We start from the raw sequence: 27,271 nt of genomic DNA on the forward strand, positions 1-27,271 counted from the left end.
CAAAGTATCTATGAAGATTTCTTTGGAGTTTTATCCTTAGAATATAGTCACTAAGGATGTACAAAGTGTTCAAAAAGCATAGTGCCCAAAAGTTATCTGAATCCTTTTTTTCTCTGTGTAGTAATGCTATACATTTGATAAACATTAGTACCATTTGTTACTGTCTTATGTCGATTTTAGAGATTTTGCTTTTATTTCCTTTTAAATTTAATTTTATTGTTGAATATTTAAAACATTTAAATGGTTCAAAAGTTAAAGTATACTCAGAGAAGTCTTACTCTCATCTCTATCCTTCTACCTTATTCCTACCCCCTAGAGATAACTATTTCATCATTTTCTGGTTTATTCTTTTTTGCATTTCTGCTTTCTTTTTGATATAGATTTTTTCTCATTTTCTCTTCTTTCTAACACGAACAGTCGAATCCTATAAATTCTCTCCTGCAACTTGCTTTTTCACTTAACAATAAATCCTGGAAATTACTCCATATCAGTTCAGTGGCCAGAATCATAGAATCGACAGAGTTGGAAGTTCCTCAGAGTTCACCCTAGTCCAAATCTTATCCCCCAAATGTCTCCGAACCAGAATCAATCACACAGATCAACCCACATCTTGAGTACTCAGGATAAGGGGATAAGTCACTGACTTATTAGGCAGGCCATTCAATTTCAGACAGGAGCCCAAACTATTGGAAAGTACCTTTATAAGCTGAGTTGAAATCTGATTCTGAGAAACTTCATAATTCAGCCCTTTGCAGCCACAGAGAATTAGCTGGATCCCTCTTTCGCCATGCAATCCTGCAGCCATGAATTTTCCCAAGAAATAGGCCCATCCCTTTCTTGTTCTAAATGGCTGAAAACTATGTGTAATTGTAGCTCTTTTCATAAATTTTCACTTATTTTGTGTCAAGCACAAATTGAAGTTGTAGGAACCAGTACAATGTCAAGGTGAAGGTATCAGAGGTTAAGAGAAAGAAGGCCAGAATTCCTTCATTCAATATTTACAGGCATTTACTGCTCTAGGTGTCTGCGACACATTTGAGAACAAACAAAGAATCCTGTCCACTTACATTCTAGTGGGGGAGAAGATAGAAAATAAACAGTATTATAACTAAGTGCTGTGGAGGAAAAAGAAAAGAAACATTAGAACAGAGCAAGGGGTGTTGGAAGTGCTGACTACAATTATAAATAGGGTAGTCAGCAGAGGCCTCAATGAGATGATGCCACTTGAAGATGACTTGAGGGAGGTGAGGAGTGAGCCATGGGCTTTATGGAGGAGGAAGGACTTGGGCAAAAGGAAGAGCTACAGCAAAGGCCTGGAAGCCACCAAGTCAGTTTACCTGAAGGCCCCGAACTACTGGGAACAGCTCAACCAAGAGAGTTTATATGAAGATACGAATGGCTTGGCCTCTGCTCTCTTTTACCTCCTGTCCAAGAAGTCTTCAACCTAGGCTTGCAGGTGTTCAGAGTGCAGCTCTGCACGCCTAAGGGAGAAATGAGAGCAGCCGAGTCCCATCACGCCCAGAAAGTCCTTCTACCCGAAGCACTCTCTGAACATCTCTCTCTCTCCTCTTTTACCTCTGGGTAGTAGAGTCTTCCTATGACCCAGATTTAAAATATCACATTGGGGTTACTTTAAAACAGGCTAGAAGAACACTGACTGATACAAAATAAGTTTTAAAATCGGACAAAATGAAGTAGCAGTAAGCTTACAGGAAATGCTCCCACAGAGGGATCCAATATCTAAGCCTCTAAATATAATGTTTAGAGTTTAGGCATAAAAAGTTCTCCTATGTGCAAAATCTTCGCAGAGTATAAACGTATTAGAGGTCTTCACTTCAGTATACGGGAAATCTTGCTCTCGTTAAAAACACTTTTTATCTACATCTCCTAGAATCTCTTGAGAGGTGATTCTCTTAGAATTATAATAATGGTGGGTATTATTTTCTACTCTTGTTTTATGGATGGGGAAACTGAGGCTCAGAGAGATTAAGTAATTTGCCTAAGGTCACAGAACTGCAGAACTTTGATTTAATGGAACAGGAATTCAAAAGAGAAGGTGTTAAAAGAAGTAAATAAGCCAAGAAGTTTTATTTCAAATGGAAGCTGACATCTCTCCTACTTACCCTTAGCTCCATACTTTATCTTAAGATTTAAACACCCCAGAAGCATTTTGGCTGAACTACTAATTACCCCCAAATTTCTTTGAGAAAAGTTTCTCTGTGGTTGACTAAGTTGTCAATGACTTTGTTTTTAGGTACCGAACCCAAATCTGACAACTTTTCACCCTCAACCTGAAAACCCACATACAGAGTTCTGACATCAAGTTTATTCAAAATGGATATTCTTTAGTATGTCAGATAGAGTCAAGTCCCAAGTACTTTCTTTTGGAATGAGTATCCAAAGATAGGAAAAGTAGCCAAAAAAGGAACATGAATAGATATATTTTCACTTTAAAAGACTACGCTATTAAATTTGCTTTGCAATTTCCAGAACAGACATAATTAATGTATTAAAATAAAACAGAAAATGTAATCAAATTTTAATATGACTTTATCAGAGACTTAAACACAATGGTTAAGGCCAGTATTTAATGGATTTAAATTCTAGTGGACGGAATTAAGAATAGTCACAAAGTCAAGGAATTAACTATGTCTAGACATCTCTCCTACATTTCTATTTGAGGAACAGTATTTTTTTTTTCTCATCCTTTGAATTCCCAAGCCAGGAATTCAGAACCTGCTGTTGGAAGGATCATCATCCTTAATTCTCAATCCATTTATCAGGCTAAAATGCAAATGTAAGTGGTGAATACATTTCAACAGCCCCAGAGATCCAAAGAGCCTTCTCAGGGAGCATGCTGAGCTAACTGGGGAAGGGTTAAGCCACCCCTATTTTTCAGATCTGAAAACAGTTGTTCTGATATGAGAAGAATCATTGCAATGGTGCCAGCTTCCATCTATAAAAGCTATACACATTTTTTGCACAACTGTATGATTGTTATGGCAACCATAAAAATGGAACTATCATTCTTCAAATTACACACTACCCATACTGGATTATCTACATACGTTTGTTCTTCCACATCACCCAGAATTTCTTTTCAGAAAGTGCTATGTCTGTCCTATAGATGTTTAGGAGTAAGATAAAGTGGTCTCTTTCAAAGGCAGAGTCCATAACAATGAATCTTTCAAAGGCCTAGTTCTTGAAGGATTCTAGGACTTCCCTGTCAAGACTTTTAATCCCATGGTCACTGGGAGGCCTCAAAATATTTCCCCCAGGGGACAAGGAAACTGCCTGGAAAATGGATTCCCCAAATGACTGTTTTTTATTAAGAGCAGGATTAAAGCACCATGAATGAGCCTTATTAGACCCTGCACAGTTCTGCAAAGTACTGAGAGCATTAGTAAGTGAGTCTCAGTTTAGTGAGATGAGAGACTTGTTTAAGAAATACATACCAGCATTTTAATTAAATTTGCTGCTGAATAAAACACCACCAATATAATCAAACAAAAATGTCAAAATAAATTTCAGCTATATTTTAAGATGATCAGGGACTCTCTTATTAAACAGTGTAAATTCTTTCTTCTCACTAATGGGGAAAGCAAACTCTAGTCTTGTATGTCTTTTAAATATTAATTTGGGGCCAAAATTCTGTTTCATTGTTCACAGAGCTGATTCTACAGTTTAAAAAAAAAAAAAAGCAGCCTGGTAATGACTTCCTGGCTGATTTTAATATTAAGTACTTAGACATTAGATGAAAACATGTCCATAATTACTGTTTGCTCCAGAGAGTTTCCAAATAAGGCACCAAAATTCATCTAGTTTTCCTTTCTCAAAAAAACAAAAACAGGGGCTTCCCTGGTGGTGCAGTGGTTAAGAATCCACTTGCCAATGCAGGGGACAAGGGTTTGATCCCTGGCCCTGGAAGATCTCACATACCGTGGAGCAACTAAGCCCGTGGGCCACAACTACTGAGCCTGTGCTCTAGAGCCTGCGAGCCACAACTACTAAAGCCCACACGCCTAGAGCCCATGCTCTGCAACAAGAGAAGCCACCGCAATGAGAAGCCCACGCACCGCAACGAAGAGTAGCCCCTGCTCACCACAACTAGAGAAAGCCTGCGCACAGCAACGAAGACCCAACGCAGCCAAAAATAAAAACAAACAAACAAATAAATAAATTTATAAAAAACAAACACCTACAAAGTTTCCCTATGAGGTGGGCAGGGCAAGTCAAGCTCTAATGCAGCACCCTTAGTTACAGTTGGCGCTCCCTTGGCCGCAGGGTGCAGTGAACCATGGAGTGCTACTTCTCCACTCGCACCCCACCTTCAGGAGCGGAGGAGCTCCCAAGGGACCCCAGGTGATCCTATCTACAGTCTACACTTCTTCCTGCACTTTCAGGGTTCAAGTCACTCCATATACTCCCTCTACCTCAGCCCAATCCCCATCTTCTAGTCTTTACCAAGTCTTGGACTGGGCCCAAATTCATAATCCCACCCTCGCTTCCTACTGAAGCAGCTCCCCAGCTAGACTCCAGCCTCCTCTCCTGCTCTCCTGTCTTTCAGATCCTTTAGCATTTGACTACCAGGATAAAGTTCCTAAAATACAGCATTAGATTACGCTCCTTTCTCAAAAATCCTCACTGGCTTCCAGCTTTCCTGACATTACAGTCCTCAGCTTGGCGTTCAATATCCTCCATGATCTGGCTTCAAACTACTTTTCCACCCCTCCTTAAGATGACTTGTCTACATTAACATGGGGCCTTAGTAAGCCAGTTGTACTAAACATCCTGATTAGTGATTTGTGTAGATCCATCACCTCTTCTTCCAGACTTTATTCTCCTTGACGGAAAGGACTATTTCTTTCAATTACATATTTTGCAATTCCAACAATACCTATTTCAGGGTCTTACAAATAGTAAAGATAATAAATATTTACTGAATTGAATCTTTAAGTGGGCCCCTTCAACTCTAAACATGGGAGAAAAGACTGGGGCTGTGGTAGAGCTAATAGTCCCTTTACCAGAAGTACCATCTATCTGTGAAAGTAGATTCCACTTCAGATGATGTCTCGGGACCTCCAGCTATGGCCTGGGAATATGGCCCTGGAGAATTTTCTAGGTTTAGACCCCAAGTCCTTTGGACTATGAATATACTGATATGTAAGGGTAGATGAAAAGGGGCCAAAGAAAGGTGGTAAGAGGGAACAGAATTTGAGGGCAGAAGGCAGTGTGAGATTTGTACTCTACATATACCTCAAACATCTTTTTGGTAAGGCAATGTGTCTTAATACTCACCAGAAAGAAAGAAGGGGCAATATTTTACCAAGCATAGTATATGCTAGACCTGTGTAAGCATTCTACATGTTATTATATTTAACCCCTGCCATGACCTCATGAGAAATATAGTAACTGTACATTCCTTTTAACTTGTAAAGAAAGAAAGGCTCAGAGAATTTAAGTAACTTGCCCAAGAATACATACCTATTAAGTGGCAGAGTGATGATTCAAGCCAAATTTGTCTCTAAAACCTACATCTTAGTATTTCACCCCTGTGATATCAGGGTCATTTAAAATGTTCAAACTCATGGGATAGAAAAATAACCAGTAGCATCATGTATAAAGGTAGGAGGGAACAGAACTGTGGTGGATTGTTATCTGTCTTGACGTTCCCTCTCCCAAACCAACATGTAACCCAAAGCAGGGCAAACTTGATTCTCGCTCTAGAATTCGGAATTAGGACAGAGAAGGGAAAGTGTGAGAAGGAGGGAAGTATTTGAGGGGAGAAGATGGAGAGAGATATCAGGCTCCCTCTGGGTGACTGTGGCAGCTCTTAGGTAGCAGCCATCCCACTGAGGAGCAGGAAGCCAAAGAGGCCAGTATGAATGAGAGAAGCCAACGTGTAGAGAGCGTGAGAGGCAGAGATGAAGCCTTTCTGGGTTCCCTGCCCTTGGATTCTGGGAGTCATCACAGGATCCTTAAAAAAAATTCCCCTTTCTGCTTAAGTGAGCTCCAGTGGTTTCTGTTATTTGGGACCAAAAGTCTTAATGAATGCAACAGCTGTGGGAAGTTTCCTAGAATGGCTAACTCGTCGTGGCTTTCTCTAACGCTTTCTCGTTAGCGAGCCATGACAGGATGTTACAGCCGATGCTTCCACCCTGCCCACTCCTGGGGGCACCAGGTGCTGGGAAGCAGAGGGAGGGCATGGCAGAGTATCCACAACAAGTTTCTATTTTTGGGGGGGCTGGGGGGGCGCACTGTGCAGCATGCAGGATCTTAGTTCCCCATCCAGGGATCGAACCCACGCCCCCTGCAGTGGAAGTGCAGAGTCTTAACCGCTGGACCGCCAGGGAAGTCCCTCAAGTTTCTATTTCAAAAACAAATTAATTTTTAGAAAGATTGCTTCTGTAACTCAAATTACACAAAGTACAATGCTATAACATTTTTTGACCAGTAGGGTTTTGAAGAAGGCTCTAACTTCTCCTTTCTCAATATGGGGAGGGGACGGTATGTGGTGTTTTTGATTGATTTGGTGTTTTTTTGATTGATTTTTTAAAATGTTTATCAAGGGTGTGGGTTTAAGGTGGAGAAAAATGGAGATGGTGGTTAAGAGAGTCCTAGACTGCAGAACTGAATTCAAGTCCAAGCTTTGCCCCTCTCAGCCATGTGACCTTGGGCAAGTGACTACACTCACCTGAGCCACAGTTTCTTCATCTGTAAAACAGGGATAATTGTTTCACAGGATTGTTTTAATGGTTAAATAAGGTAATACTTAAGTATAAAATAATTAAACATATAAAAAGGTATAAAAGGTGCACTCAATTAAATATGTGTTTTGGTATATGTATATCTGCCACATTAACAACAAAGCTAAATGAAAACTTCAAACTTTTACATGTGTTAATTTTCTTCATCCCGTATATTTTTGGCTGAACATTAATGGAGATGATCTATTACTAGGGAACTGATCTTTCTCTTTGTGTGTCCTCAGCGTGTATCAAGCCCCAAGGCAGAGACGACAGGAAAGGGACACCCAGTGAGTACTTACTACATGCCCAGCACTGTCCCAGGTCTAACCAACAGTCAAGATTATGCTAGTGATTTAATATTTTCAAAGTAACTCTATTTCAAAAAGAAACGATTAAATATGGCTATAGAAAAGGATAATTGAACACACATTTAAAGTATTATTATGCTTGTGGGAACACTCCTATCCTAGGAATTCTAATTACATCTGTAAGACCACAGGAGAACTGTTTAAACGATCACAATTTGAAACTCTTGATTCTCCCACATACAAACTTTGGTATAATTCCACTAGGTCACCTCTCAGGCAAAAAGATTATAGGGAAATTTTACATTTGCACAGTATGAGTAAATACATGTAACAAAACCAATTTTTTCACACATATAACAGGACTTCCATGCACGTCAGTTTCTTCCTCTGAAAGTTACAAAGGGACTCTGTACACTTATTCACATAATGCCACAAGTGCTCAAAAGGTTTCTGGAATTCTTTAAGAACTACTTTCCAAGCCAATTCATGAGCTTCACAAGAAAATCAGTTTTACTACTTTATAATTATACTTTATTTTTTTTTGAAGTTGTATTATCCAGCTTGATCACCCACCTGATTTACCACTCTTGGCTCTAAATTGACCTGGCTGTTGCCAAAAATCAAACACATTCTCAAAAGATGAAGATTGGCCATTGCTGAAAATGTGCCTTAGGCTCTGAAGGCAATTTCCAAAGAAGAGTCCAAAAATGTGTATGGCTCCTTACCCACTGCCTGCCAGCAAGCTCAGATCCTCCTCATTCTCAAAAACATCTTCAGGACCCTGCTTCTGTCAAGCTCCCTCTCACTACCTCTGGTGCGGCAAAGCTCCTTGAAAGGGATGTTTCTACTTAGTGCCCCTACGTTTTCACATCCCTTCACCCCTCAACTGACTACAGCCTGCTTTGGCTCTCATCACACCAATGAAACAACTCATGAGATATTCAAAAGACAAAGAAAAGGACTTGACCAAATGCAGTGACTTCTGTTCCAGAGCACAGGGCAGCTCACCCTTGATTGGAACTTGTCACCAACTGTGCCTTTTCTTTTTCTTTAACTCTTCTAATATCTTCCTTTCTGCAGCCCACTCCCCACCTCCTAAGAAGCTTCACCCTTTAAACGTTGGAGCTCTTCACAGTCCATCACTGGTCCTCTTTCCTTTTCCGACTGTAGGCTTACTAGGTATATTCATTCACTTTGTGGCTTTAACTACTACTTCCTGCACCTAAATAGGCACCTGCAGCCCAGACTTCTTTCCTGAGTGCCAGGCTTGTTTTTCTTTCTGCCTCTTGGACAACTCCTTTTGGTTATTCTAGGCGCTTAATGTCCAAATTTTACTCATCTTCCCCCACCCAAACATTCCGTTCTTGCCCTCTAACTCACAATCTCAGATATTCCTGAATTTCACCCCAGCCTAAGGTTACTGACACAAGTTCAAGGGCCATACAGACATATCCCCTACTGAGAGGTCTTCTTAGAGGATGTCAGGAACAGTGTTAATTGCTTTCTTTTTCCCCCTTCTCCCTCTTTTTAAAATAATAATAAGACAAAAGCCTTTGGAAATCCTATTCATCCCTCATGACCAAATTCAAAGATTACCTGGCTTCAAAGTTTCCTCATGCAAAATTAATTATTTTCTCCTCCGTGTTCACCTGATGGCTCTTACTAAAAAAAATTTAAACTTGTATTTAGGGATAATTGCCGATTAATACACAATGGTAAGAAATAATAGAGAGATGCTATCTACCTTTTACCTACTTTCCAATGGTAAAATCTTACAAAATTATAGTACAATACCAAAACCAGGATGTTGACATTGATACAATGCACTGATCTTGTGCTCATGAAGTTCTCAACAATTTTATGACACGTGTAGGTTCATGTAAGCACCACCTCACTCAAGACAGAGAGTTAGCATCATCTCAAGGATCCTTCAAACTGTCTTTTAATAAAGGTCAGACCCAACTCCCACCTGCCCTACCTCCCTCACTCCCTGGTAACTGCAAACCTATTCTCCGTTTCCAAAATGTGTCTTTCCTAAAACGTGGTATCAACAGAATCATACAGATGTAAACCTTTCAGACTGACTTTTTTCACTAAGCCATATTTCCTGAAGATTCGTGCTGTTGTTGTGTATATCAACAGTCCATTCCTTTTTGTTGCTGAGTATCATTCCATGACGTGGATGTACCATAGCTTGTTTAACCATTCACGCATGGAAGGAAATCTGGGTTGTTCCCAGTTTGGGGATGTTATGAATAAAGTTGCTATGAAAATCTGTGTACAAGTTTTCGTGTGAACCGTAAGTTTTCATTTTTCTGGGATAAATGCCCAGGAATGCAATTAGCAGGCTGTATGATGGTTGCATTTAGCCTTTTAATAAACTGCGGAAGTGTTTCAAGAGTGGCTGTGCCATTTTACATTTCCACCAGCAAAGTGTGCATGAGTCACTTTCTCCGCATGCTCACCAGCATTTGGTATCGCTTGGAACTTTTCACCAACTTTGGTTTTTCCTTTTATTTTAGCCATTCTGATAGGTATGTACTGATATTTCACTGTGGACTTAATTCACATTTTCTAGTGGCTAATGATATTAAACATCTTTTTGCTTGTGCATTTACCATCTGTAGCATGTCTTCTGCCCATTTTCTAATTGGATTGTTTTTATATTGTTGAGTTTTAAGGGTTCTCTATGTACTGTAGATACTAATCCTTTGTTGGAAATGTTTGCAATATTTTCTCCCAGTCTAGCTTGTCTTTTCATCCTCTTAACAGGGTCTTCTACAGAAAAAGCTTTTAATTTTAATGAGAACCGATTTATCTTTCCTGACATGGGCTGTGCTTTTTTGTGCCAAGTCTAAGAACTCTTTACTAACCTTGCATCATGCAAGTATTCTATGCTCTGATCTGTAAGTTTTACAGTTCTACGGTTTATATTTAAGTCCATGATCCATTCTGAGTTAACTTTTGCATTAGGCATGAGGTTGATTGAGGTCAAGGTTCATTTGTCTATGTACATCCAATTCCTCCAACACCATCTCCTGAAAGGCTATCCTTCCTCCATTGAATTGTTTTTGATCATCTGTCAAAAATTAATTGGGCATATTTGTGTGGAACTAATTCTGAGCTTTCTATTCTGTCTCATTAATCTATGTGCCTATCCCTTGTAGGTTTTTTGTACATGATCTTTATCAAGCTGAGGATGTTCCTCTCCTTGTCTAGTTTGCTGAGAGTTTTTAGTATGAATGTGTGTTGGATTTTTTTCCGAATGCCTTTTCTGTAATAACTGATGGGATCATACAATTAAAATTTTTTTTATTCTGTTGATATGATAGATTACATGTATTGATTTTTAATAAGTTTTATTGAGATATAATTCACACACCATAAAATTCTCCCTTTTAAAATGTACAGTTCAAGCTTTGCACAGTTGCAGGGTCATAGCCAATGAGGTTTATCCAAGGCATGATTATTGATAATTGAAAATAAATAAATAAAATGTACAGAGGGTTTTAGTATATGCAAAGAGTTGTATAATATAATCATTTCCATTACCTAATTTTATAATATTTTCATCACCCAAAACAGAAACTCCATACCCATTAGCAGTCCCTCCATATTTCCCCTTCCCTGTAGCCCCTAGCAACCACTAATTGACTTTCTTATCTATCATACACTATGTGGCCTTTTATGTCTGGTTTCTTTCATTTGGCATTATGTTTTCAAGGTTCATCCATGTTGTAGCATGTATCTGTACTTCACTCCTTTTCACGGCCAAAGAATATGCCAATGAATGAATACACCACACATTCACAGTAGATGGACATTTAGGTTGTTTCCATTTTGGGGGCTATAATGTAAATGCCATTATGAACATTCACATTCAAGTTTGAGGAATTGCCAAACTGTTTTCCAAAGTGGCTGCACCATTTTACAGTCACACCTGCAGTATATGAGGGTTTTCAATTTCTCTGCATCCTCGTTAACACTTGTTATCTGTATTTTTGATTATAGCTATCCTAGTGGGTGTACAGTGTTATCTCATTACGGTTTGCATTTTCATAATGACCTATGATATTGAGCATTTTTTCATGTGCTTATTGGCTATTCGTATAAAATTCTTTGCTCATTTAAAAATCAAGTTGTGAGAGTTCTTTATATATTCTGGATACAAGTCCCTTATTAGATACAATTTGCAAATATTTTTCCCATTCCGTGGGGTTTTTCTTTTTTTCAATTTTTTGATGGTGTTCTTTGAAACTCAGTTTGTATTTTTGTTCTGTTCTTTATTTTTTCGGCTGTGTTGGGTCTTCGTTGTGGCGTGTGGGTTCCAGGGCGCATGGGTTCTGTAGTTTGCGGCACACGGGCTCTCTCGTTGAGGCGCGCGAGCTCAGTAGCTGTGGTGCGCGGGCTTAGTTGCCCTGCAGCATGTGGGATCTTAGTTCCCCGACCAGGGATGGAACCCGCATCCCCTGCATCGGAAGGCGGATTCTTTACCACTTGACCAACAGGGAAGCCCCTGACGGTGTTCTCTGAAGCACAGGTTTTTAATTTTGATGAAGTCAAATTAATCTGTTTTTCTCTGTGATCACTCATCCTTTGCCTAATCCAAGGTCACGAAGATTTACTCCTATGTGTTCTCCTAGGACAGTTAGTTTTAGCTCTTACATTTAGGTGTTTGATTCATTTTATATTAATTTTTGTATATGGTGCATTGATTTCTGAATGTTGAACCAGCCTTGCACACTTGGAATAAATAATACTAGGTCATGGTTTACAAATTTTTTTAATAGATTGCTAGATTCAATTTGCTAATATTTTGTTGAGTACATTTGCATCTGAGTTCATGAGGGATACTGGCCTATAGTTTTCTTTTTTTATATACCCTTTGTCTGGTTTTGGTATCAGGATAATACTGGCTTCATAAAATAAGTCAGAAAGTGTTCCCTCCACTTCTGTTTTCTGGAAAAGACTGTGTAAAACTGGTATTGATTCTTCTTTAAATATTTTCTAGAATTCTCCAGTGAAACCACCTGGGCCTGGAGATTTCCTTTTAGGGAGCTCACATCATGAATTCACTATTTTTAATGGTTATAGGACTAGTCAGATGGTCTATTTCAATTGGGTTGAATTTTGATAGTTTGTAGTCTTTGATGAATTGGCCTATTTCTACTAAGTTGCTGAATTTATGAACTTCTTGATAAGCTTCTTGATTTATAAACTTCTTGTAGTATTCCCTTATAATCCTTTTAAGCTGCAGTATCTGTAGTGATGTCCCCTGTTTCATTCTTAATGTGATTTGTGCCTTTTCTGTTTATCTGTCAGTCTTGTTAAAGGTTTATCAATTTTATTGATTTTTTTCAAAGAACAAGTTTTTGTGTTTTTCTTTATTTTTTCCTATTTTTAATTGTATTGGTTTCTATTCTTTATTATTTCTTTCTACTTACATTGGGTTTTTTTCCTCTTTTCATAGATTTTTGACGTAAGTACTTAGCTAACTGATTTGAGACCTTTCCTCATTTTAATTTAAGCATTTAGAACTATAAACTTCCCTCTCAACACTGCTTTAGCTACATCTCACATATTTTGCTATGTTTTCATTTTCATTTAGTTCTAAGTATTTATTTTAATTTCCTTTGAGACTTTCTCTTTGACCAAGGGACTATTTAGAAGTGTGTTGTTTATTTTCCAAGGGCCTAGAGATTTTCCTGTTGCCCTTCTGCTATGGATTTCTAGTTTATTTCTATGTGGTTAAAAAACATACTCTGGGGCTTCCCTGGTGGCGCAGAGGTTGAGCGTCCGCCTGCCGATGCAGGGGACGCGGGTTCGTGCCCCGGTCTGGGAGGATCCCACATGCCGCGGAGTGGCTGGGCCCGTGAGGCATGGCCGCTGAGCCTGCGCATCCGGAGCCTGTGCTCCGCAACAGGAGAGGCCACAACAGTGAGAGGCCCGCGTACTGCAAAAAAAAAAAAACATACTCTGCATGATGTCATTTCTTTTACACTTTCTGAGGTGTTTTTTATGACTGAAGATATGGTTCATCTTGGTGAATACCCCATCATGCCAATAAAAAAATGTATTCTGCTATTGTTGGGTGGAGTGTTCTATATGTATATCTCAATTAGGGTCTACTGGTTGATTGTGTTCTTCAGATCTTCTGTATCAACGCTGATTTTCTGAGAGCGGTATTTAAATACCCAAATATAATTGTGGATCTATTTCTCCTTTCAGCCCTATCACAGTTATTGCTTGATGTAATTTGAGACTCTGTCGTTGGGTACATCTACATTTGAGATCATTATGTCTTCTAGGCGGAATGATCCTTTTAATATTATGTAATGTCCCTTTTTGTCCCTAGTAATTTTCTTTGTCCTGAAGTCTACTTTATCTGATAATAATATAGACACTCTTGCTTTTCTAAATTAGTATTTGCATGGCATATCTTTTTTTCATCCTTTTGCTTTAAGCCTACCTATGTTACAGTCTTTGAAATGAGTTTGTTGTAGACATCTAATTGTTATATCATTTTAAAAAAATCCATCCCACCAATCTCTGCCTTTTAATTGGTATATTTAGGACATTTACATTAAGGGTAATTATTAATATTTTATGGGTTAAGTTGTCATTTTATATTTTGTTTTCTGTTTGTTTCCTCTCTTTCTCATTACTGTTTTTCTTTTTCCTGTAGTTTAAATATACATTTATATTTTGGATTCCACCTTGATTTATTTATAAAGTTTTTAAAATATATCACTTTGTATAGTCTTCTTAGGGGTTTCTCTAGGTACAACAATATACATAAGTTACACAGTCTACCAGTATCAACATTTTACTACTTTGAGTGTGATGTAGAAACCTTAATTCCATTTAGGCTCCTTTATCCTCTCCCCATACTAAGTATAATTATCTTAAGTATTTTTTCCACATGACATTGATCACTACATTAGTTGGTATTATAATTTATGATTTAACAAACTCATGAGGGGGATAGTTTATATTTGCTCCTATTTTTACTCGTTCTGATGTTCTTCTTTCCATTGTGAAATTCCAAGCCTTATGTTATCATTTCCTTTTTTTAAAAGAGAACTTTAGTTATCCTTTCAGAATAATTTGGCTAGCAATAGATTCTCCTAGCTTTCTTTTGTCTGAGAATTTTTTTATTTCCTCTTCATTTCTGAAGGATATTTGTTGCCGGAAACAGAATTCATGGTTGACAATTGTTTTCTTTCAGTACTTGAAAAATGTGCCACTTCATTCTGGCCTCCATGGTTTCAGATGAGAAACTAATTATCATTTGAATCGGTGCTCCCCTAAAAGTAATGCAGCCTCTCTCTACTTCACAGTCTCTTTCTTTGTATTTAGTTTTCAGAAGTTTAAAATGATATGTGTCAGCATCGATTTCTTTGGGTTTATGCTGTTTAGGGTTGTGATATTGTGACTGATAATAAGAAGTATATATTTGGTCTTCACCCTTGCTTCCGGCATAGAGCTCCTAAAACTCTTGGACTTTCCTAAATGATAAGAACAATAAAGGTGTCTTTTGATATTCATAACAAATCCCATTCAATCACACCTGAGTTTATGTTAATGAGATGAATTTTGGAAAGCATTTAAGGATGGGAGGGGGGGCCTGGTTGTCAGAGGAACCAACCATGGGATTAGAGAGCGGGAACTTTTAGCCCCACTCCCCAACCTCAGAGGAGGGGAGACAGTGGCTGAAGACTGAGTTCAACTACCAATAGTCAGTGATTTAGTCAATCATGCCTATGGAATGAAGCTGCCAGAAAAACCCAACAGGATGAGGTGCAGAGAGCTTCTGGGTTGGTGTCCGTGTGGAGGTGCTCGGAAGATGCCATGCCCAAAGAGGGCATGGAGGCTCTGCACTTCCTTCCACATACCTTCTCTGGGCATCTTTTCCGTTTGGATGTTCCTGAGCTATATCCTTTCACAATAAACCAATAATCTAGTGGATAGTATCAGAACTGAGTTAAACTACAGGATACCAAGCGGGTGTTGCAAAATTGCTTGATGTGTGGAAAACACACACGTCTGGTATCAGAAGCGAAGGAGCACTGGAGTCAAGTATTGAGAGCAGAGGACAGGCAGGAGGAGTGTGCTTTTCTTTACAGGGGTAGGCTCAGCTTATTGAATCTGTGGGCTTGTCTTTGGCCAGATTTGACAAGTTATCAGCCATCATTTCTTTGACTACTTTTCCAGTCTCATTCACTCTCTCCTCTCATTCTGGGAATCCAGTGATACAAATGTTAGCTCTTTTATTATTATCCCGTAAGTCCTTGTTGCTCAGGCTAGGTAATTCTGTTAATCTGTCTTCACGTTCACTAATTCTATCCTGTCATCTCTGATCTACTATTGAGCTCTGGATAGTTTTCTCTTTTGATGAGGGTATTTTTCACTTCAATATTTTCCATTTGGCTCTTTTTTTAGAATTTCTATTTCTTTGCTGAGATTTTCTATTTTTTCATGTTTTAAGAGAATTTATAATTATTTGTTAAAGCACTTTCATAAAGACTGCTTTAAAATCCTTGTCAAATAATCACAGCATCTGATTCATCTTTTGGTTTTGATATCAACTATCTTTTCTTATTCATATTGTGATCTTCCAGGTTCTTGTTCTGACGAGTGATTTTCAGCTGTATCCTAGACATTCTGGATATTACATTATGGGACTCTGGGTCCTATTTAATCTTTTTGAGTAAGCAGTCCCCTACAGAGGTGTCGTACAAGGGCCAGGTATGCATGTTCAGCTTCCCGCAGGGCCCTATTGCTATCTGCCCAGCAAAAGTGAAGCACTGACTCACAATGCCTCACTGCAGATGGTAGGTAGCCATTCAGCTCTCCTTTCAGCCCTGCTGACATCTTCCCATGAAAGATGGGCACCAGTTCACACTATCTCACTGCCTCCAAGTATGGGTATAAGCTTAGCTCCCCATTAGGCCCCACTGCCACCAGGAAGAGGGAAAGTTCAAGTCTGATATATACTGCTTTGTCACTACAGCTTGGGGGCAGAAGTTCAAATCCCTGCTGACACTAGGAGAGGGACGTAGGTGAGTGCCAACTATCCCTCTCCTACCACTTTGTTTATGCTGGTAGAAGGCAGAGGCTCAGCTGGCACTGGGTTCCACTGACACCAGGAGGGGGTGTTGTGGTGATCAGCCCTGACCCATCAAGTCTCTTTGCTGCCAGGCAGGGATGGAGGCTCATCTCACCACTGGAACCTGCTGGTACTTCTCTCAAGGGACAACTGGAAAACTACCTACTTTTGCCGGACAAGGGATAGATCAGCTCTACTCTCAATTCTTCCAATACTACCCATGCAGAGGAAACAGAACACAACCTGCTTCCACTGGATGGGAAAGAGGGTCAGCTCCCTGCTTGGCCCCAGTGACGCTATCACAGTAGGGAAACTGGAGCATGCCTGCTTCCGCTGAGAAGGGGAAGGAGGGACAGTTCCTTACTTAGTTCCACTGACACTACTCTGGCAGGGTAATTAGGGCACCACCAACTGCTTCTCCTGTGCAGAGGATGGAAGATTAGCTCCCTGCTCAGGTCTGCAGACACCTCCCAAAGTAGGAATCAGAGTGTCACCTGCATGTGGTAGACACAATGGAAGATTAAGTCACTGCATGGCTCCACAGACATTACCAAGTGGGGGGAATTGGAGCATTGCTGAGTGATTTCATGAGATAGGATGGGGCGAAGGGATGTAGAATATTAACATGTTGCTCAGCCCAACAGAAACCACGTGTGTGTGTGTGTGTGTGTGTGTGTGTGTGTGTGTGTGTCTTTTCCACTGGTGTTCGGCTGGAGTATGGTGAGCATTGCTAAAAAGATTTTCTGTTGATAGACATGCTTTTCTTGTTCTTTTGGCTAGAGGAGAAAGGTTTCTGTTGGGGGTTATTTTTCCTGTGTTTTTTGGCCATTCCAGGTTGGCAATTTCTACAGTACCCTATCTAGGATATGTAGGAGACAATAAGAAAACCAGGGGATCACTGGCATGCTATTCCTCAAGTCCTGAGACCCCTAGGCAATCCACCTTCTTTTCCCCCGCTTTCAGAATCTTTCTATGCTTGTTTGTTGTGTTATATCCATGTTTTTAGTTGTAAGAGGAGGGGCCAGGAAGGATGGGTATATGCCATCTTTGTCAGAAACAGAAGTTGTGCCTCATTTTATTATAGTAATTTTAACATTTCATTTAGTGTGAAAATTAGGTAGGAAAACATCTTAAACAGCAACTTCTTTGAAGGTGCTGGACTGTGTTTTATCTATATTCTTTTTCCCAGGAATATCAAAAAGAAACAGGAATGAATCCTACCCTTGCTTAAAAACACATTATACTGAATAAATTAACATATATTCTGCAAACTTCTAAATAAAACCTTCTTTGTCTTTTTTCTTTTTCTCCCTTCTTTTATCCTATACATATTTATTTGTATATATGATTTATTATATACCATATACTGAGTTAGCTTCTAGAAACAGAAAGGCAAGCAAGACCTAGCTCTTGTTCTTGAGGACTCTGCTCTCCATCAGGAAGAGAGAGTCACATACAGGTAAGTTAGAAATGTAGTACAGCAAGTGCTATAATATAGGTATGAACAAATGGTCAAGGGAAAGAAGAGTGGGGCACGACTAATTTTTCCACAGTGAAATGGCAAAAGCTTCAGAGTAGTTAAGATGGGCCCTGAAAAATGGATGAAATGCAGAAAAATGGATGAAATGCAGTAAAGGGCAAGATACAGAACTATCATAGAGTAAAATCATTTGGGGAAAGATGAAGGGTTAAGTGTAGAACAAGATACTGCATAGAAAGCTAAGAAATTTATTCCCCTCTTTTCCTATATCAATAAAGTTGATAATTTCACTGCACTGATGTGAGTGTCAAGCTACCCAACATTTCTAAATCTTAAGAATGATCTGCCCATACAATTATTTACTTCTCATGGCTCTTATTTTCAAATTCTATCTTTCTTTCTCCTCTCTCTGTTATGTTCAGCAGGCTCTTGTTCCTTTCCTAAAACTTTCTGCTGGAAGTTGTCTTCTTTTAGCTCCAACCCTGGCATTAAAAAATGAAGAGACTTTAGAGTGACATCGGGGACTGGCGGAGTATGGACCTCTGAAAAGCCGCCACTCCATACAAGCATTAATAACATTGGTAAAATTGTTAAAATCAACCTTTTCATAATTCTAAAATTAACCAAAGGCTTGTAAAAATCTGATGTACATTTATTAAAGAGAAATAGATGAATTTCAATTAGAACAGTGAGCTCTGTAAGGTTTTTACCTGCCTTATTCCCATGTCCCAGCTCTGAAGTAGCCTTGAAAACCAACAGCTTTCTAATTATGGTGAAAACTGGCAGCCCAGCAGCCACTGGAGGGGGCAGAACAGATTTAGAAGCTCACCAAAATCTGCATTCCTGTCTTTATGGGAGCTGTCTGGCAACTCCCTGAAAAGCCCCATTCACATTACTTTGACCTGACTCACACCTTGCTCTTGTGCAAAAAGCCTTATAGCCCCAGAGATGTTTGTCAAAAACAATCAGCAGCAATTATTTAATATCACAGGTTTCTGAGGTAGTGGTAACAGTTGGAAAATTAGAAGCTAACCAAAAAAGTTAAAAGTTAAAGCTGGGGGATAAGGTGTCCACAGAGGTCTTTGCCAAGGCCTGACATATTCCTGGGGGTCGAGACAGCCACACACATGCATAAGGCTGTGCACATGCCCAAGAGAGACCAGGTAAGGCCTTAAGTTCTCACCTCTGGCTGACCCTGAAGCTCTGCACAGCAGGAAGTGAAGACTTCCAGGAAGCAGAGCTGTAAAGTGTGTGTCTGAGCATTGAAGGTATGCCCCAATACATGCACAGAGGCTCTCAGTAAAGGCTGGGAGACTACTGGTTCCAAGCACATAAGAAAATCTCTGGGGCTTCCCTGGTGGCGCAGTGGTTGAGAGTCCGCCTGCCAATGCAGGGGACACGGGTTTGTGCCCCTGACCGGGAAGACCCTGCATGCCGTGGAGTGGCTAGGCCTGTGAGCCATGGCCACTGAGCCTGCGCGTCCGGAGCCTGTGCTCCACAACGGGAGAGGCCACAACAGTGAGAGGCCCACGTACCACAAAAAAAAAAAAAAAAAAAAAAAAAAAAAAGAAAGAAAGAAAGAAAAGAAAATCTCTGTTCACTCATTAACTGACCACTAAGCTAGCAGAGCAGAAACTTCCGTGACTTCACACAACAAAGAATATAGAGGCTATAGAATTAGTTCAGTGATGTCACAAAGGGAAAACAGTGACAATAATAAATCTTAGGGAGGTAGGGAAGGTGATCTGATATTCAGAGTTTCCACATTATACTATTCAAAATGCAAGAGATATAGGTATAGCTTTATGATATAGATATATCATGAGAACAGTAATAAAAAGAAGAGTTGGAGTAGCTAAACTAATAGCAAAATAGACTTCAAGACAAAAACGACACTTTATAATGATAATAGGATCAATCCATCTGGAAAATCTAACAATTATAAACATATATGCACCTAACAACAAATACATGAAGCAAAAACTGGCCAAACTGAAGGGAGAAATAAACGATTCAACTGTAATAGTTGGAGACTTCAATGCCCAACTTTCAATAACAGAGAAAACAATTATATGGAAGATCAAAAGGAAACAGAAGATTTGAACGATACTATCAACCATCTAGATTTAAAAGATATCTTTAGAACAGCCCATCTAACAACAGCAGAATGCATATTCTTTTCAAGTGTACATGGAACATTCTCCAGGCCATAAAACAAGTTTGCATAAACTTCAAAAAGGTTGAAATAACACAAGGTATATTCTCCAACCAAAATGGAATTAAATTCAAAATGAAAAACAAAAAGAAACTTGGAAAATTCACAAATTTATGGAAATTAAAGATCACACTCTTAAACAACCAATGGGTCAAAGAAGAAATCGCAAGAGAAATAAATAAATATTTTGAGATAAATGAAGAAAACACAACCTACCAAAATGTATGAGATGCAACTAAAGCAATGCTTAGAGGTAAATTTATACTTGTAAATACCTATACAAAAAAGTTAAAAGATCTGAATTCAGTTAACATAAACTTCCACCTTAAAAAATTAGCAAAAGAAGAGCAAACTAAACTCAAGCAAGCAAGGAAGGAAAGAAAAAAGACTAGAGCAGAAATAAATTAGAGAAGAGGTAAACAAAGAGAAAATAAACAAACCCAAAAGTTGGTTATATGAAAAGATCAGCAAAGTTGGCAAACCTTTAGGTAGGTGGACCAAGAAAAAAAGGGAGAAAATTCAAATTACTAAACTCACAAAAGAATGAGAATACATTATTACTAACCTTACTGAAATAAAAAGAATTATAAGGGAATACCATGAACAGTTGAATGCCAAAAAACTAGAGAACCAAGTTAAAAAGGACAAATTTATAGGAAGACAGAAACTACTGGGACTGATTTAAGAAGTAGAAAAGTTCAACAGACCTATAACAAGTAAAGAGATTGAATTCATAATTTTTAAAAAACAGAAAAACAAAAACCAAGAAAACAAAAACTTCCCATAAAGAAAAGCACAGAGCAAGATGGCTTCACTGGTACATTCTGCCCAACATTTAAAGAGGAATTAACACCAATTCTTCACAAACTCTTCTAAAACACATTCTATGGGACCAGTATCATCCTCAAACAAAAACCAGACAAAGATATCAAAAGGAAACTACAGACCATGATCCCTTAGAAATACATATGCAAAAATCCTCAAAAGAACACTAGCAAGCCAAATCTAGCAACATAAAAAGGGTCCCACATCATAATCAAGAATGCAAGGTTGTGTACTGTTGGTAGGAATGTAAATTGATACAGCCACTATGGAGAACAGTATGGAGGTTCCTTAAAAAACTAAAAATAGAACTACCATATGACCCACTACCAGTAGGTAGCAATCCCACTACTGGGCATATACCCTGAGAAAACCGTAATTCAAAAAGAGTCATGTACCACAATGTTCATTGCAGCTCTATTTACAATAGCCAGGACATGGAAGCAACTTAAGTGTCCACCAACAGATGAATGGATAAAGAAGATGTGGCACATATATACAATGGAATATTACTCGGCCATAAAAGGAAACGAAACTGAGTTATTTGTAGTGAGGTGGATGTACCTAGAGACTGTCATACAGAGTGAGGTAAGTCAGAAAGAGAAAAACGAATACCGTATGCTAACACATATACATGGAATCTAAAAAAAAAAAAAAAAAGGTTCTGAAGAACCTAGGGGCAGGCCAGGAATAAAGACGCAGACGTAGAGAATGGACTTGAGGACACGGGGTGGGGGAAGGGTAAGCTGGGATGAAGTGAGAGTGGCGTGGACATATATATACTACCAAATGTAAAATAGTTAGCTAGTGGGAAGCAGCCACATAGCACAGGGAGATCAGCTCGGTGCTCTGTCCACCTAGAGGGGTGGGATAGGGAGGGTGGGAGGGAGATGCAAGAGGGAGGAGATATGGGAATATATGTTTATGTATAGCTGATTCACTTTGTTATACAGCAGAAACTAACACACCATTGTAAAGCAATTATATTCCAATAAAGATGTTAAAAAAAAAGAATGCAAGGTAGGTTCAACATGTAAAAGTCAATGAAATATATTAATAAAGGACAAAAATCACAGACACAGTACAACCACTCAACAAAAGCCAACAGCATTCATGAGAAAAGCACTCAATAAACTAGGAACAGAAGGAACTGCCTTCACCAAAACCCCCCAAGCTCACATTATAATTAATGTGGTAAGACTGAATGGTTTCCCCCTAAGATCAAGAACAAGTCAAGGAAGTCCACTGCTGCCACTTTTATTCAAGATTGTACTGGAGGGCTTCCCTGGTGGTGCAGTGGTTGAGAGTCCGCCTGCCGATGCAGGGGACACGGGTTCGTGCCCCGGTCCGGTAGGATCCCACATGCCACGGAGCAGCTCCATGAGCCATGGCCGCTGAGCCTGCGCGTCCGGAGCCTGTGCTCCGCAGCGGGAGAGGCCACAGCAGTGAGAGGCCCACGTACCGCAAAAAAAAAAAAAAAGAGAGAGATTGTACTGGAAATTCTAGCCAGAGCAACTGAGAAAGAAAAAGACATAGAAGTCATCCAGATTGGAAAGGAAGGTGTAAAACTGTACCTATTTGCAGATAACATGATCTTCTAATTATGAAAAATCCTAAGGTACCTACAAAAAACTATTAGAGCTAAAATATGAGTTCTGCAAGGTTGCAGGTTACATGATTTTTATAGAAATATCAATTTTATTTCTATACATTAGCAATTAAGAATCTGAAAATAAAATTAAGAAAATTTCATTTGTGATAACATCAAAAAGAAAAAAGCACTTAGGAATAAATTTAACAAAAGAAGTGTAAGCCTTGTATACGTTTGAATACTTTTCAGTATGTATAACATCATTGAAAGAACTTAAAAATTTAATAAATGAAAAACTATCCCATGTTTATGGTTTGGAAGATTTAATGACAATACACCCCAAATTGATCTAAAGGTTAAACACAATCCCTATTTGAGGCTCCTTTTTCTTCTGGGGTGGCAGAAATTGATAAGCTGATCCTCATAATAATATGGAAATGCAAGGGACCCAGAATAGCCAAAAAACTTTGGGAGGAAAAAAAAGCAAAGTTGGAAGACTCACTCTTTCTAATTTCAAAATTTACCACAAAGTCACAGAACTCTAGACAGTGTGGTACTGGCATAAAGATAGACATATAGATCAATGGATCAGAATTCAGTGTCCAGAAATAATCATATACATCTATGGTCAACTGATTTTCAAAAAGCGTGCCAAGACAATTCAATAGGGAGAGAACCATCTTTTCAACATTAATGAAAGTGATGAGACAACTGCATATCCACATGCAAAATAATGAAGTTTGACACCTATATCACACCATATACAAAAATTAACTAAAAATGGATCATAAACATAAATGAAAGAGCTAAAACTATAAAACTCTTGGAAGAAAACAAGTGCAAATCTTTGTGATTTTGGATTAGCCAATGGTTTCTTAGGTATGACACCAACAGCAACAGCAACCAAAGAAAAATAGATAAGTTAGACTTCATCAAATTTAGAAACCTCTGTGTTTCAAAGAACAGCATCAAGAAAGTGAAAAGACAACCTACAAATGGGAGAAAATACTTACAAATCAAATATGTGATAAAAAACTGGTATCTAGAATATATAAACTATCAAGTCAACAATACAAAGACAATCCAGTTTTTAAATGGGCAAAGGATTTGAATAGACATTTCTCCAAAGAAGATATACACATTAGCATCATTAGTCACTAGGAAAATGCAAATTGAAACCACAATGAGGGGGATGGGGAGATGAAAAGAAAAAAATAGGACTACATGAGGTAATGAATGCTAATTAACCTAACTGTGGTCATCATTTCACAATGTATATTTATATGAAACCATCACATTGTACACCTTAAAGATATACAATTTTTGTCAACTATACCTTAATAAAGCTGAAGTTTTTTTAACAAACTGACAATGAGATACTACTTCACACCCATAAGGATGGCTATAATTACAAATACAGATAACAACTGCTGGTGAGACCATGGAGCCTCATACACTGCTGGTAGGAATGTAAAATTGTGCAGTCACTTTGGAAAAAAGTTTGACATTTACTCAAAAGGTTAAATACAGACTGACTACATGAACCAGCAATTCCCTTCCTAGGTATATACTCAAGAGAACTGAAAACCTATGTCCACACAAAAACCTGTATACAAATATTCACAGCAGCATTATTTATAACAGTTAAAAAGTAGAAACACCCCTAATGTCCATCAACAAATGGGTAAATAAAATGTGGTATATCCATACAATGGAATACTGTTCAGCCGTAAAAAGGACTGAAGTCCTGACACATGCTACAGAAGCGGTCCCCAAGCTTTTTGGCACCAGGGACCAGTTTCGTGGAAGACAATTTTTCCATGGACGGGGGTGGTGGGCAGGGGGGGTGGTTCAGGTGGTAATGAAAGTGATGGGGAGTGGCAGATGAAGTTTTGCTCAGTCACCCACCACTCACCTCCTGCTGTGCGGCCCAGTGCCTAATAGGCCACGGACCACTACTAGTCCGCAGCCCAGGGATTGGGGACTCCTCTGCTACAGCATGGGTGGACCTTGAAAACATTATGCCAAGTAAAAGAAGCCAGATACAAAAAGCCACTTATTATATGAATCCATTTATATGAAATGTCCAGAATAGGAAAATTCATAAAGACAGAATGTAGATTAGTTGTTGCTAGGAGCAAGCGGGGAGAGGGAAGGGGAAGTGACTGCCAATAAGTATAGGATTTCTTCTGGGGGGCGGTGAAAATGTTCTGGAATAGCGGTGATGGTTGCATAATTTTGAGACTGCCCAAGAAATTGTTGAATTGTACACTAAAAGAGGTAAATTTTGTTGTGTTTGAATATCTCAATATAAAAAACAGTGAAGAGACTTTGCCACTCTGACATTTAACTATCCCTAAATCTCACTAGTTTACTCCAAATCCTAGGCCACCCACACAAAAAATGTTTTTCTTATAATTACAGTATAATTTCCAAACAGATTTTATGTATTTAGAATGTACAGAAATTAATCATCTTTCCTGTGCATTCATAGTTCCACAATGGTATAAAATTATTTCTGAGTATAAGTTCAAATACTGTCTCCTCTGTCAATAGGCATTTTCCCACCTGTTCAGATAAAATCTACTGATCTTTGACCATCTGTGTTCTCTAAGATTTACTGCTATTTATCAATATAAATTTTATGTTGACAAACTACTCAAGTACTTACAATTAAGAATATCCACAAGTGGTCTACTTTAGGACCCATTAATCTTTGTTATTAGCTATGAGTTTCTTGTATTTTCATAAACAGTGAGTTGGGATTTACATGAAGGGAATAACGTTGCCAGTAGTTTCAAATGACAATGAAAACTTCCCCCATTTAATGCAGAACAATTTAATCTTGCTTCCCACCAGGCAAGGAAAGAAGGGGTTCCCTTGACAATGGAAGAGCTGAGATTGAAAGCACAGTCCTTAAATTTCTTCTGTTGCCCACAGTGAGGCACCGTCTATATTTGTCAGATAAATGTGGAAGATAGTTACCAATGGAATACCATTTTCTTTCAAATCCAAGAAGTTTGCTCTGAATAATTCAGAAAAGGACATCTCAAACACAGTTATACACCATTAGAGCTAATACATTTTGAAATATTTAGTTTAGCAATTTCATAGTGTATTCTAAGGAACACTAGTTCCATGAGACGATCCACAAAAAAATATTGTAAGAAATCTATTAACCCACTGTTTTCCAAAAATGGGTGGCCACAGAATCTTTTTTCTCCACGGCACCTATTAAAATCCCAAAGAACTTGTGACCTACCAACACCTTGTGGAAAATCCTAACTTGGTCAAATGATCCATTTTATAAAAGATGAAACTGCTCTCTCTCTGTCTCCCCAAATTTAACTGATTTGTCCAAGGTCACCCAGCTAGTCCCTAACTTCTAGTGCTCTTTCTATGCTGCCACACTCCCTCACCAGAGGAACCTTTTCTAAATGGCAATTTAATCAGATTGGACTTCCTCATAAACAGCAAGATCAGTCATTTAATGTTAGTTATGTTTGAAAGCTTTCCCACAAAAGGGTTGACCTGAAAGAGGTTAGTATTATATGTCTCTCCTTTCAAGTTGCTATTTCAAGGTTGGTTTTACCTGGAGTGACAGGAAATTTCTGTCTATCTAGAACAGTTCAATCTTGAAGATATTTCAGTATTTCTCACCACAGCACCCTTTCTGTGTTCAGTATTTTTAGCTCATTGTTTTCTGTTTTGGCAGCCGAGAAGCTGCAGTTTGTAATTTTACCTCCAGCTTCATATTTCTTCTTAAAAGTGAATACAATGTCCTGTTTATAATAATAAAATCACTAGTTGGCAGAACGACATTAAATGGAAAAAAAAAAGAAAGCAATTGGAAAATTTAGAGCAAGCAATTTTATATGCCAAGTTTCACATTTGTAATGGTCCGGTGGAGGTCACTGGGCTTCCTTTTTATTGAGGGAATAGTAAAGAAATAGTTATCTACAAGTTCTCCTGTGAAAAACTATAGGAACCGCCTTCCCTTCAAGGAAGCTCATAGTTTTACTGAAAAATTACATGATCCAAACTTCCACAATACTACTAAAATATAAAAATCAGTTTAGGGTGGTATTTTCCCCCTCTAATAATTTAGGTTTTCATTTTCCACTTTAATTGAGCTTTTAAGCTTTGTTTCCAGTTTAGTAACAAAGGAAACAAAACAATATGAATGAAACTGAAAATAATTGGAGCCAGTCTCAGAAATAACCTGGGGGTTTCTTGGACTTCTGGTGCAACCCCCTTCAAGCAGTTTCCTTGGATATATTCTCTTCCTGACCCCCAAAGGCTTGCAGTATTGGCACTGCATTTTTTTTTATTTTTTTTTTTTAATCCTCAGATGCCCTGCTAAGGAGAGCTGCAGGTTAGGCCATGCAAGCAGCAATTCTCCAGAGACCGGAGCCGAAGGTCCAGAAAAATAGTGCTCCCAATCAGAAGGGCCAGATTGTTGCCCCTAGGAGTTCACACTAGCCTTACTTCTTGAAAATTGCTAACCAACCATTTTTCTTTTCAAAATAAACACTATTTCTCTCAACTTCAGTTTGCAAAATATTACCCCAATTGCACTGGACTAAAAAACTGGAATTTTACTGACATAATTGGATTATGAGGTTTAAAGATTGATGGAACTTTTGTGTTCCAAATATAATCGTTCAAATACCAAACCTAAACGGGTATGCAGAAGTCCTTACGTAGCTAGAGCCAGGGTAACACTGTAGGCTCCACGGCAGGGTGGCCCAGCAGAGGGGGTCAAGAAGCTATCAAAACCATAGGAGTTGTGAGAGCCCTGTTACAGCAGGATTTGGGAGTCTTAGGGGAACATACCACCCTTTCTGCAGCCACAGCCTATCGCTAAACTAAGAACTACTTCAGTCACTCTAGTTCCCCCTATGCCTGCTCATTTCTCAGATCTCAGCTCAAGCACCAATGACGCTGGCAGTTTATTCATATGAATGTTCCAGCGCTTGCCATCCTCTGCTGTAATT

At 38.8% G+C, this 27,271-nt stretch overlaps 1 protein-coding gene and 1 pseudogene across 5 annotated transcripts in view; one reads left to right on the top strand and one right to left on the bottom strand.

Annotated features, from left to right (window-relative positions):
- Positions 1 to 27,271, bottom strand: part of DIS3L2 (DIS3 like 3'-5' exoribonuclease 2) — a 375,400-nt gene that overhangs the window by 154,121 nt on the left and 194,008 nt on the right. The window lies entirely within an intron of this gene.
- Positions 10,473 to 10,555, top strand: LOC132495548 (U4 spliceosomal RNA; annotated as a pseudogene).

The sequence above is a fragment of the Mesoplodon densirostris genome, chromosome 8, assembly GCF_025265405.1.
Source record: "Mesoplodon densirostris isolate mMesDen1 chromosome 8, mMesDen1 primary haplotype, whole genome shotgun sequence".
In the NCBI taxonomy this organism is placed as follows: Eukaryota; Metazoa; Chordata; class Mammalia; order Artiodactyla; family Ziphiidae; genus Mesoplodon; species Mesoplodon densirostris.